This window comes from Scyliorhinus torazame, chromosome 22 (assembly GCF_047496885.1).
Source record: "Scyliorhinus torazame isolate Kashiwa2021f chromosome 22, sScyTor2.1, whole genome shotgun sequence".
Taxonomy (NCBI): Eukaryota; Metazoa; Chordata; class Chondrichthyes; order Carcharhiniformes; family Scyliorhinidae; genus Scyliorhinus; species Scyliorhinus torazame.
Window position 1 is genome coordinate 113,291,125 of NC_092728.1, and position 12,108 is coordinate 113,303,232.

The following is a 12,108-nucleotide window of genomic DNA, read 5'->3' on the forward strand; positions in this document are numbered from 1 at the left end:
CTGAGAATTCCCCCACCAGATTTGCACTCCATCTCCGTGAGGTAAAATAAGATTCTCTACCTGAGAATTAAAAAGAAGGTATTCTGTCCACTCCGCTTCTCGATCGCTGGCCTGCTCGTTCTGCAGGCCAGAATTAACTATTGGAGAGAGAGAAAAATGGTCTTTTCTTCAAGACCTTTAGATAGCTCTCTAAGGAGAGATAAAATAATCATTATTAGTGTCACAAATAGGCTTACATCAACACTGCAATGAGGTTACAGTGAAAAGCTTCTAGTCGCCACATTCCGTCACCTGTTCGGGTACACAGGGAGAATTCAGAACGTTCAATTCACCAACAAGCGTGTCACCCGTACCAGCCTCCCCGAACAGGCGCCGGAATGTGGCGACTAGGGGCTTTTCACAGTAACTTCATTTGAAGCCTACTTGTGACAATAAGCAATTTTCATTTTCATTTCATTTCGTGACTGGTAGGAGCTCAGGTGTTATTTGACAAAGATGTAATGGATACAGGATAAAGGGAGTGTTAATAAACATACAGTGCAGAAGGAGGCCATTCGGCCGATCGAGTCTGCACCGATCGTATTAAGCCCTCACTTCCACCCTAGCCCCGTAACCCAATAACCCTTCCTAAGCTTTTTGGTCACTAAGGGCAATTTATCATGGCCAATCCACCTAACCTGCACGTCTTTGGACTGTGGGAGGAAACCAGAGCACCCGGAGGAAACCCACGCACACACGGGGAGAACGTGCAGACTCCGCACAGACAGTGACCCAGCGGGGAATCGAACCTGGGACCCTGGCATTGTGAAGCCACAGTGCTATCCACTTGTGCTACCATACTGCCCTCAATGAGAGTATTAAAGTCAAAGGCAGGTGTTGTGACGAGTGCACAGTTTTAGATATATTGGATAGTAAACATTTGGCAATTAAAGCGTTAAAAACCTGGGTAAGCGTGCGTTTGACTGCAGCAGTCAATTTAAAACTTGTTTTGCAAGACCTGAAAACTTTTAGGAGCCAGAGGTAAAATTGGCCACAGTAAAAGACTGGACTAAGGCACTGTTTGACTAGGGGGGGACCCTGGGGAGTTAGGGCAGCATGGTAGGACAGTGGTTAGCACTGTGGCTTCACAGCGCCAGGGTCCCAGGTTCGATTCCCTGCTGGGTCACTGTGCGGAGTCTGCACGTTCTCCCCGTGACTGCGTTCCAGATGCTCCGGTCTCCCCTCTCAGTCCAAAGATGTGCAGGTTAGGTGGATTAGCCAAACTTAATTGCCCTTAGTGTCCAAAAAGGTTAGGAGGGGTTATCGGGTTAGGGAGATAGGGTGGAAGTGAGGGCTTAAGTGGGTTGGTGCAGACTCGATGGGCTGAATGGTCTCCTTCTGCACTATAATGCTTTTTCAGCCTGGGGAGTTAATTTGTTTTCAGCTTAACACTGTCATTGTTGGGTGGAGCTAAGCTATTCAGACATTGTGAGAAAGTTGAATTCTGATCTGGCTAATCCTTTAGACCACAATTAACATCTTTTGTTCTCAGTGGGATAGTTAAAAACAGATTAATAGTATTTAAAGCAGTTCAGAATTGTCTGAGGACAAGGGAGAAGCTGAAACAAACCAGTTAACACAGCTTTTTGAAGACAGCCTGCCAGAGTCTATAGGAGTTCTAACAGGAACTAACTGTTCTGGAAAGCAAGTATTACTCTGCCATCGGGATGTAGGAAGGATTGAGAGCTGAATGTTTTTTTTTCTTGTTGTTTAATTGGGAATGGAGATTGTATTTACTGTATTTAGTAGGATTGTTTAAGCTGTTTTCGGGTGTGAGGTTAAAGATTTTAATACTGTGTTAATAATAACGTTTTGTTTTAAAATACCAAATCCCTGTTTCTTGTTCAATCACTCCTGGAGCGAAGTATAGCTTCCGCACAGTCTTACAAAATAAAATGTTAGGGTTTTGGTCCAGTATCTCGCCCGGGATCTGAAGTATTGTGTTATTGAACTGACAGCGAATAGAATGATTGTTTTCTTGGAGATTTTGAAGTTTGAATAGGGAATGACGAGAGGCTTTTTCAGCTGCAATCATTCTCCCTGGTGTGGGAAGCGATTACTCTGCATGGTTTACAAAGGGAGATTAAACAAAACTTTTGGATTTGGTGGAGACGCTGCAGTTAACCTTTATCTAAAGGGGTGAAGAAGGTAGAGGTAAATAAGCCACAGCTCAATATTTAAATTTTACGGAGACACAGCCTGAATCATAAGAACATAAGAACTAGGAGCAGGAGTCGGCCACCTGGCCCCTCGAGCCTGCTCCGCCATTCAATGAGATCATGGCTGATCTTTTGTGGACTCAGCTCCACTTTCCGGCCCGAACACCATCACCCTTCGTTGGTTTTATCATTGGAATCAGCTAGAATTCAATTTCAAATGGAACAATTGGAATTGCAGGAAAAGGATAAACAGGAAGAAATAGAACTGAAGAAAATCGAAATAGAAGAAAAGGTAAAGAGAGGGTTTTTCAAAAGAAAATGGAAAGATTAGCAAAGAAAGAAAGGAATAAGGAAAAATAATTTGAACTTCAGAAACGAACTGCAAGGAGAACATCAAATTAAAATGTTGGAATTAAAGGCGGTCTCTGAGCAAGGTGTAGATGAAGGAGAAACACTTCCTCGTCAAAAGCTTACTAGGAATATGTTTAAATATATTCAAGCACTGCTAAGGTTTGATGAGAAAGATGACAAAGCCTTTTTTTAATCTCATTTGAGAAAGTGACTAAACAATTGAATTGGCCAACGACCATGTGGGTAGTGTTGGTTCAAACAGATTTGGTAATTAGAGCTAGTGAAGTGTTTTCATCACTATCAGAGGAGGTTTCTAGGGATTAAGATGAGATGAGAAAAACTGTTTTGAATGAATATGAACTAGCGCCAGAAGCCTACAGATAGAAGTTTAGAAATCTAAGGGAAGAACCAGGTCAGACATGTATAGCATTCTAAAGAATTAAACAAAATACTTTTGATCGGTGGATAAGAGCATTAAAACTAGACCAAACATATGACATGCTTGGGGAAAGGATTATTTTGAAGGAATTTAAAGATTCCCTTCCCGCAGTAGTGCAAACACACGGCAAAGAGAAAAGGGTTTAAAACAGCAGCAGAAATGGCTGATGATTATGAATTAGTTCTGTTACAGCACCCAGGGCAAGTGCACGGTCAGTTCTGCTGCAGCACCCTGGGCAAGTGCACGGTCAGTTCTGTTGCAGCACCCTGGGCAAGTGCATGGTCAGTTCTGTTACAGCACCCAGGGCAAGTGCATGGTCAGTTCTGTTACAGCACCCAGGGCAAGTGCACGGTCAGTTCTGTTGCAGCACCCTGGGCAAGTGCACGGTCAGTTCTGTTGCAGCACCCTGGGCAAGTGCACGGTCAGTTCTGTTGCAGCACCCTGGGCAAGTGCACGGTCAGTTCTAGCCCCACTCATGTCAGAGTCACACAAATGAATTAACCAATAATTCTTAGAAAAATTTCTTTAGCCCTTGGCTGCCCAATAATTTACAGTCACCAGGTTTGTAAGTTCAAACACAATTACTGTTTATTTATAACAGGAATAAAGATGAAATATGCAGTAATTTCAGGATAACAAGCAAGCCTACTACCCCTCTTTTTTAAATTTAGAGTACCCAATTCATTTTTTTTCCACTTAAGTGGCAATTTAGCGTGGCCAATCCACCTACCCTGCACATCTTTTGGGTTGTGGGGGCGAAACCCACGCAAAAACAGGGAGAATGTGCAAACTCCACACAGATAGTGACCCAGAACCTACTACCCCCTTTAACTGTCCCACCCTCTACCCACACACACAAGACAGAGGGGTGGAAAAGGGTAAAAATAATAAAGGATTAAGTGATACAATGCAGAAGGAGGCCATTTGGCCCATCAAGTCTGTGCCGACCTTCTGAAAGAGAACCCCACTTAGGCCCCCTGCCCTGCCCTATCCCCACTTATGCTGCATATCTTTGGACACTAAGGGGCAATTTAGTGTGGCCAATCCACCTACCTGCACATCTTTGGACTGCGGAAGGAAACCCGGAGGAAACCCACACACACATGGGGAGGAAGTGCAACCTCCACACAGACAGTGACCCGAGGCCGGAATTGAACCTGGGACCCTGGAGCTGTGAGGCAGTAGTGCTAACCACTGTGCCACCGTGGTGCTTTGAGGCAGCAGTGCTAAACACTGTGCCACCGGCCGCCAGGTCTAAAGGTAAAGCTTCAGATGATGAGTATTTTGCAGCTTCCCTCCCAGCACACTGGTTGATAAAAGCCTCTGGTTTATCTGGTGAGAGTCATCTTGGCAGAGTCATTCATTCAGTACGGTACTGACAGGCAGCAGGCCTGGAGAGTCACTTTAGTTATTATCAAACTGGGCCTTCAACTGGAAGGTTCACATTCTGGCCTATTTCTTTCCTGAGACACTTTGTCTCGTATCAAACCCAGCTTCCTGTTTGACTTGAATCCTTTGTAGTCTTGAGAGACTGACACCCAGACATTTTGGAGGGAGAAACTGCCCTCACGGTGGCCTTATGAAGAGAGTTTTTAGTTGGGTCTTTTGGAAGAGAATTCGTTGAAATCTTCCACCCAGACTGCAGAATCAAAAGTGAACCTCCTGGCTCTGAGAAACATTCCAGTGAGGTCACATCCAATCACCACCTGTTACCGGGCAGGGCACAGCCTCCTGGGCCCATTCATTGGCCACCAGCTACATCAATCAATCTGAGTCAACACTGATGTCAGCCTGTTTCAGGTGGGATAGAGGGGGGATGTAAAAAGGGTGGGGGAGTTGTGCTATTGGTTATGGAGAATATCACAGCTGTACTGCAGGAGGACACCTCAGAGGGCTCATACAGCGAGGCTATATGGGTAGAGCTCAGGAATAGGAAGGGTGCAGTCACAATGTTGGGGGTTTACTACAGGCTTCCCAAAAGCCAGCGGGAGATAGAGGAACAGGTATGTAGGCAGATATTGACACGGTGTACATGTAACAGTTATTGCGGTGGGTGATTTTAACTTCTCCTATGGATGGGGCAGAGTTTGTAAGGAGCCTCCAGGAGGGCTTCTTGAAACAGTGAGTAGATAGTCCAACTAGGGAAGGGGCTGTACTGGACCTGGTATTGGGGAATGAGCCCGGCCAGGTCATCAACGTTTCAGTAGGGGAGCAGTTCAGGAACAGTGACCACAATTCAGCAAGCTTTAAGGTACGGATAGATAAAGATAAGTGTAGTCCTCAGGTAAAGGTGCTAAATTGGGGGAATGCTAATATCAATAATATTAGGCCGGAACTGAAGAATCTAGATTGGGGGCAGATTAGCACAGGGCTAAATCGCTGGCTTTGAAAGCAGACTAAGGCAAGCCAGTAGCACGGTTCAATTCCCATACCAGCCTCCCCGAACAGGCGCCGGAATGTGGCGACTAGGGGCTTTTCACAGTAACTTCATTTGAATCCTACTTCTGACAATAAGTGATTTTCATTTTTTTTCATTGAGGGCAAATCAAAATCTGTCATGTGGGTGGCTTTCAAGTGTAAGTTGATAGGAATTCAGCACATTCCTGTAAGGATGAAGGATAAATATGGCATGTTTCAGGAACCTTGGATGACAAGAAATATTGTGAGCCCAGTCAAGAAGAAAAAGGAAGCATTTGTCAAGGCCAGAGGCTGGTGTTATGGGCCAGAGTTTAGAGAACCCCAAATGTATCATTGAGTTCACCTGACCCACAACTTTTACTAGATTGTGGTATGGGGAGCACACGGCCCACTCTACAGGTGTGGTACAGCAGAAATGGAAACGTATTTTTTAAAGCAAAACAATGTTTATTTTATGAACTCAAGTTAACCTTTTTAAAACATACAGTGAACATCTTAGCAACCATCAATTCAAATACAACCCACAAAGAATACAACACTAAGTAATCCTTTAAACTTTCCTTTAAAAAAAATATATTTATTCAAATTTTTCAACAAATTTTCAACAAACACCGCCCCCCCCCAACAAAAAGAAAGAAACAAGAACACAACAATCAGAAATTATACATTGGATTTCCCCCATATACAATAACCCCCCATATAACATTTAAAAACACAAATAGGGAACCCCCCCCCCCTCACCTTCACCCAAACGCCACCTCAAGAGAACCCCCCCCCCCCCACCCTTGGGCTGCTGCTGACCTCCTCCTAACGCTCCACGAGATAGTCTAGGAACGGTTGCCACTGCCTGAGGAACCCTTGCACAGACCCTCGCAAGGCAAACTATCCTCTCCAGCTTAATGAACCCTGCCGTGTCATTGATCCAGGCTTCCACACTAGGGGGCTTCGTATTTTTCCATAGTAGCAAAATCCTCCGCCGGGCTACCAGGGACGCAAAGGCCAGTGTAATATGGAACAAATTAAGTAATGGCATGATGGGAAAACTGGTCAATGGGAAGACTGGTCAAAATGTTTGATACTATATGAGAAAAACTGAAGCTACTCATTCCAGCTCCCCAGGCCCAGGTAAAGAATGCTGCCCTAACCATTTTCAGACTAGTCTGGCCGTAGGCCAACTCTGCATAACTTGAAGTCTGAAAAGATCAGCGAAGGTCGAGTCATTCCAAAACACCGGACCTCGGCAACTCCTGATAAAACTAACTCGGCATAACCCAGCACCGTAGGAATTTAAAACAAAGGTAAGTTCAGGAAGAAACAAGTCTATTCTGACCTTTCAATGTTCCCTCTGAGGACTAAATAATGGTATGAGTGATATGACCAAACATGGTCTGGTCTTTGCTTCCGTTTGTATTTCCGATCAAACTCCCGACCAAACTGTTGTCACATAATCTTGATAAAGCTAATGTATAAATATTGAGCTAATTCTCCACGAAAAGTGCGGAACTTGTGAAAGACTGAGCAGTTTTGTTGACTGCCCTCTAGCTTCAAGTTTCAGCCATTACTGCAAGCAGTTGTTTTCAACAGTAAAGCTTATTTTTCTGTCGTAACGAGTGTTTTGAATTTTTCATCCACAGAAGCGAAAATATTGACTTTGTCACCAGAATACCGGCCTCTTTCGCCTCCTGCACTCCCGGCTCGTCCGATACCCCAAATAATGCCAATCCCCAGCTCGGCTTGACCCGGGCGTTCACCACCTTGGACATAGTCCTCGCAAAACCCCTCCAAAACCCATCCAGCGCCGGGCACGCCCAGAACATATGGACGTGATTTGCCGGGCTCCCCGAGCACCTCACACATCTGTCCTCCACCCCAAAGTACCTACTCAACCTCGCCCCTGTCATATGCGCTCGGTGAGTAACTTTGAACTGTATTAGGCTGAGCCTGGCGCAAGAGGAGGAAGAATTAACCCTACTCAGAGCATCAGCCCACAGACCCTCATCTATCTCCTCCCCAAGCTCCTCCTCCCACTTGCCCTTTAACTCCTCCACCAAGGCCTCCTCCTCTTCCTTCAGCTCCTGGTAAATCGCCGAAACATTGCCTTCTCCAGCCCATACACCCAAAATCGCCCTGTCCTAAATCCCCTGTGCCGTGAGCAGCGGGAATTCCCTCACCTGCCGCCTCACAAACGCCCTCACTTACATGTAGCTGAAAGCATTTCCCGGGGGTAGCCCAAACTTCTCCTCCAGTGCCCCTAGGCTCGCAAACGTCCCATCGATGTATAGGTCCCCCATTCTTCTAATCCCTGCCCGATGCCAGCTCCGAAACCCCCCATCCATCTTTCCCGGGTCAAACCGATGATTCTCCCGAATCGGGGACCAAACCGAGGCCCCCACCTCATCCCTGCGTCACCTCCACTGCCCCCAGATCTTCAGCGTCGCCGCCACCACCGGACTTGTGGTGTACCTTGTTGGCGAGAGCGGCAGCGGTGCCGTCGCCAGCGCCCTCAGGCTCGTGCCCACACAGGACGCCATCTCTAGCCTCTTCCACGCCACCCCCTCTCCCTCCATTACCCACTTACGGATCATCGCCACATTGGCTGCCCAATAATAGCCACACAAATTCGGCAGCGCCAGCCCCCCGCTGTCTCTGCTACGCTCCAGAAACACTCTCTTCACCCTCGGGGTCTTATTCGCCCACACAAATCCCATGATGCTCCTGCTTACCCGTTTGAAAAAGGCCTTGGGGATCATAATGGGAAGGCACTGGAACACAAAGAGAAACCTCGGGAGGACCGTCATTTTGACCGACTGCACCATACCCGCTAGTGAGAGTGGCAGCATATCCCATCTTTTAAAATCCTCCTCCATCTGCTCCACCAACCGCATCAAATTGAGCTTGTGCAGGGCCCCCCAACTCCTAGCTACTTGGATCCCTAGGTACTGAAAGCTCCTTTCCGCCCTCTTCAGCGGTAGCTCGTCTATCCCCATTCCCTGGTCCCCTGAATGCACCACAAAGAGCTCACTCTTCCCTACGTTGAGTTTATACCCCGAAAAGTCCCCAAACTCCCTAAGGATCCGCATGACCTCCGCCATCCCCTCCACTGGATCTGCCACATACAACAACAGGTCGTCAGCATACAACGACACCCGGTGTTCCTCCCCCCCCCGGACCAGTCCCCTCCATTTCCTGGACTCCCTCAGTGCCATGGCCAATGACTCAATTGCCAGTGCAAACAACAAGGGGGATAAGGGGCACCCCTGCCTCGTCCCCCGGTACAGCCGAAAGTACTCCGACCTCCGCTGGTTCGTAGCCACACTCGCCACTGGGGCTCTATATCGCAGCCTGACCCAACTGATGAACCCCTCCCCGAACCCAAACCTCCGCAACACTTCCCAAAGATACTCCCACTAAACTTTCCTTTTTAACATCCATACGACTTAAAAACAAAACCTTTATCTGAAGCACATCAGACTAAAGTCACTACTGCAAACATTTATAATTCTAAATTCACCAAATGATCAAGAGATAGTCTTTTCATGGCAGAGAGATCAACAGTACACCCGCTCTGTCTGGCTTCAGCTCCCACACTCAAACAAAACTAAAACACACCTTGCAGCAAACAGCCTAAAACAAAAGTAAAAAGCTGATAGACAGCCCAGCTCCACCCACTCTCTGACATCACTGCAGTAGTAAACACCCATTTCTTAAAGGTACTCTCACTACAGATATTTATATACACACCTATTTCTTCAAGGTACTCTCACATGACACTGGGAACAGACAAAACTAGTGTGGAATATAAGGAAAGTAGAAAGAAACTTAAACAAGGAGTCAGGAGGGCCAAAAAGGGTCACGAAAAATCATTGACCAGCAGGATTAAGGAAAATCCCAAGGCTTTTTATACATATATAAAGAGCAAGAAGGCAGCCGGGGTGAGGCTTGTCCCACTCAAGGACAGGGCAGGGAATCTATGCGTGCAGCCAGAGGAAATGGATGAGGTATTAATTTTGTATTCTGCGTCAGTATTCATTAAAGAGAATGGTATAGAGTCCTTACAGAATGTGGGGTGTGAAGAGCTGTAGTCGAGGGTAGCTGTGGGAGTCAGTCAGTTCAGTGAGAGCACTAGTTCAGTCTGACGGAGGACAGTGGTAATGGACAGGGATTGTTCGGGCCTCCGACGAAGAAGCGGAGAACCCTCAGACCATCCTGGTGGGGAATGGGGGTATAGAGGGATTGGACATCCTGGTGGGGAACGGAGGTATAGAGAGATAGGACACCCTGGTGAGGAATGGAGGCAGAGGGATTGGACATCCTGGTGGGGAATGGAGGTATAGAGGGATTGGAAATCCTGGTGGGAAATGGAGGGAGAGAGGGATTGGACATCCTGGTGGGGAATAGGGGTATAGAGGGATTGGACACCCTGGTGAGGAGTGGAGGCAGAGGGATTGGACATCCTGGTGGGGAATAGGGGTATAGAGGGATTGGACATCCTGGTGGGGAATGGGGGTATGGAGGGATTGGACATCATGGTGGGGAATGGAGGTATAGAGGGATTGGACATCCTGGTGGGGAATGGAGGTATAGAGGGAATGGACATCCTGGTGGGGAATGGAGGTATAGAGGGATTGGACATCCTGGTGGGGAATGGAGGTATAGAGGGATTGGACATCCTGGTGGGGAAGGAGGTATAGAGGGATTGGACACCCTGGTGGGGAAGGTATAGAGGGACTGGACATCCTGGTGGGGAATAAGGTATAGAGGGACTGGAAATCCTGGTGAGGAATGGAGGGAGAGGATTGGGCATCCTGGTGGGGAATGGAGGTCCAGAGGCATTGGGCATTCTGGTGGGGAATGGAGGTATAGAGAGATTGGACATCCTGGTGGGGAATGGAGGTATAGAGGGATTGGACATTCTGGTGGGAATGGAGGGAGAGGGATGGGACATCCTGATGGGGAATGGGGGGAGAGAGGGATTGGACTCCCAGGTGGGGAATGGAGGGAGAGAGGGATTGGACACCCTGGTCGGGAATGGAGGGAAAGGGATTGGACACCGTGGTGGGCAATGTAGGTATAGAGAGATTGGACATCCTGGTGGGGAATGGAGGTATAGAGAGATTGGACATCCTGGTGGGGAATGGAGGTATAGAGAGATTGGACATCCTGGTGGGGAATGGGGATATAGAGGGATTGGACAACTTGGTGAGGAGTGGAGGCAGAGGGATTGGACATCCTGGTGGGGAATAGGGGTATAGAGGGATTGGACATCCTGGTGGGGAATGGGGGTATGGAGGGATTGGACATCCTGGTGGGGAATGGAGGTATAGAGGGATTGGACATCCTGGTGGGGACTGGAGGTATAGAGGGAATGGACATCCTGGTGGGGAATGAAGGTATAGAGGGATTGGACATCCTGGTGGGGAATGGAGGTATAGAGGGATTGGATATCCAGGTGGGGAATGGAGGGCGAGGGATTGGACATCCTGGTGGGGAATGGGGGTATAGAGAGATTAGGCACCAGGTGTGAATGGAGGTATAGCGGGATTGGGCATCCAGGTGGGGAATGGAGGTAGAGAGGGATTGGACATCCTGGTGGGGAATGAAGGTATAGAGGGATTGGACATTCTGGTTTGGAATGGAGGGAGAGGGATGGGACATCCTGATGGGGAATGGGGGGAGAGAGGGATTGGACTCCCCGGTGGGGAATGGAGGGAGAGAGGGATTGGACACCGTGGTGGGAATGGGGGTATAGAGGGATTGGAAATCCTGGTGGGAAATGGAGGGAGAGAGGGATTGGACACCCTGGTGGAGAATGGGGGTATAGAGGGATTGGACATCCTGGTGGGGAACGGGGGGATAGAGGGATTGGAAATCCTGGTGGGGAACGGAGGTATAGAGGGATTGGACACCCTGGTGAGGAATGGATGCAGAGCAATTGGACATCCTGATGGGGAATAGGTGTATAGAGGGATTGGACATCCTGGTGAGGAATGGAGGGAGAGGATTGGACATCCTGGTGGGGAATGGAGGTATAGAGGGATTGGACATTCCGGTGGGGAATGGAGGTATAGAGGGATAGGACACCTTGGTGAGGAATGGAGGCAGAGGGATTGGACATGCTGGTTGGGAATATGGGGGAGAGGGATTGGACATCCTGGTGGGGAATGGAGGTATAGAGGGATTGGACTTCCTCCTGGGGAATGGAGGGAGAGAGAGATTGGACACCCTGGTGGGGAATGGATGTATAGAGGGACTGGACACCCTGATGGGGAAGGAGTTATAGAGGGATTGGACATCCTGGTGGAGAATAAGGAATAGAGGGACTGGAAATCCTGGTGAGGGATGGAGGGAGAGGATTGTGCATCCTGGTGGGGAATGGAGGTCCAGAGGCATTGGACATTCTGGTGGGGACTGGAGGGAGAGGGATGGGACATCCTGATGGGGAATGGGGGGAGAGAGGGATTGGACTCCCCGGTGGGGAATGGAGGGAGAGAGGGATTGGACACCCTGGTGGGGAATGGAGGGAAAGGGATTGGACACCGTGGTGGGCAATGTAGGTATAGAGGGATTGGACACCCTGGTGGGGAATAGGGGTATAGAGGGATTCGACATGCTGGTGGGGAATGGAAGGTATAGAGAGATTGGACATCCTGGTGGGGAATGGAGGTATGGAGAGATTGGACATCCTGGTGAGGAATGGGGGTA